This window comes from Amia ocellicauda, chromosome 20 (assembly GCF_036373705.1).
Source record: "Amia ocellicauda isolate fAmiCal2 chromosome 20, fAmiCal2.hap1, whole genome shotgun sequence".
In the NCBI taxonomy this organism is placed as follows: domain Eukaryota; kingdom Metazoa; phylum Chordata; class Actinopteri; order Amiiformes; family Amiidae; genus Amia; species Amia ocellicauda.
This window is the reverse complement of record NC_089869.1, coordinates 14793488-14795437: the sequence shown is the minus strand read 5'-3', so window position 1 is coordinate 14795437 and position 1950 is coordinate 14793488.

Genomic DNA, 1950 nt, shown 5'->3' with positions numbered 1-1950 from the left:
CAGTTAATCATCAATTTACATAAAAGAACTGAATGTGGTGAATACAATGAAATGCCAATGTATTTTGGAGTTTTATCATATTTAGAAATCTATTTGTGATGAACATCCAAAATATTATTTTGTTCTAAAGTATCAAAAATAAACCGTGTGCAATTTTGATTATAGTGATTATCCTCATAACATGCTGAAGTGAATGACTAGCTACTATTCATTTCAGTGTGTAGTGCATAGTGCAATCAAGATTTATGACAAGAAAACAAAACATAAGAATAATTCAAAATAACTGAAATCAAAAGTCTAATTATGGTAAAAGTTATTTTAGGGAAATTGAAACACAAAGACAGTTAAGGTGAATCAGATGTGTAGTATACAGATAAACAGATTTATGGAAAACAATTAGTTTTTTTTCCCTCTTTTAGATGCATGTCTATTCTTTGGGAATGACTCTTTATTGGTCAGCTGATTATCAAGTTCCCCAAAACCGGGTAAAGTACATTAAGCTCTGTTTCATTGTAATAAAGCCCTGACTATTATAATGTATGTAATGTACGCAGAACCTAGCTGAATTTATTTTTAATATATACTTTATGTTTGCAATTAAAGATATTAATATTTGTGTTTGATTCCCACTATGTGATGTTGGTCCAAATGGTATATTTTTAGCAATATGTTTCATTATATTCTCCCATTGCTTAACTATCGTTCTTTAAACGTGACACAATAAATCAAAACTTTGACCAACTCACCATGTGCAAATGTCGTACTTTATGTTAAGTTTCTATTGGGTTGTATCAGGAACCTTTTGGCAAATAAAAACAGTCATCATTGTTTGTTACTGCAACTGGCAGGCAATTTGAAGCTGTTGTTTAATCCAGGTCATAGTCTACATTAACAGTCACCGTTTTGATTTCCTCTTAAGCCCATCCAGCTGAGTGACCATTTGAATTGCCTGTTGCTGAACATGTGTGAAGAAATGGCACACAGGAGGGTCAATCTGCAGACAATTTTGGAAGCATGTGAAATGCACCATAAAGCATCTCTCCTACCCCCTCCCAACACAGTTATCAAACAATTGGTTGAAGATGTCCTGCAAAATTCTGTGAGTATTATTTGTTATAGTTACAGTGAGAAAACAGAACAAGATACAAAAATAATCAAATAAAATATAGATGTATGGATTGTTCAGGAAAACATGTACAAATTGAATGTAATTTATTTTAAGAAATATAAATTAAATCAATAACTGTTTCTTTACATTTGTCTTTTCTTTTTTTGCATTTCAGATAGACCCTATCTCTTTTTCTGAGAATGCAGTTCTTTTGAGTGATAGGACTCAGATGATCAGAGAAAGGTTACATGGTAAGAACCTGTTTACGACTTCATCCATAACTGTCAAACTGTTGGGACTGACACAAAAAGGCTGTCAAGTGTCCACTGAATATTTGACTGAAAGTCACAAAGTAAAGCAGTGTGCATTAGGATGTTATAAAAATTTATTTTTTACCTTCAGTGAGACCAAAACAAGCCCATTAACAGCAGGAATTCCCTTTAAATCAATTATACTCCAAGAAGAGAAATTCTTCTTAAAAAATAAAAATAAAGACAACCTGTGTAATATCAACTTTATTATTTAAAACTAAATATTTATCTAAATTCATAAGTTAATAAGTCCATCACTTCCAATTGCATGTGCATTTCTCTCTTTAATTTGATTTCCGGGGAAGGAACCGAAGGTTGTTGGTGTCCCAGAACATATGCAACAACACGCTACAGTCTTCATAGGTATAGTGTAAGACCTGTAATAAGATTAAGGCCTTAACCTAAATTGAGAACAAGATGATGCCAGTTGATAGCATGTAATCAGGTTTAAACGTAGCTTCTTATGTCAAACCATGCAGTTGTGCACTTGTTGAACACTTTCCAGGTTTTGTTTCGAACCATTGCAAACAA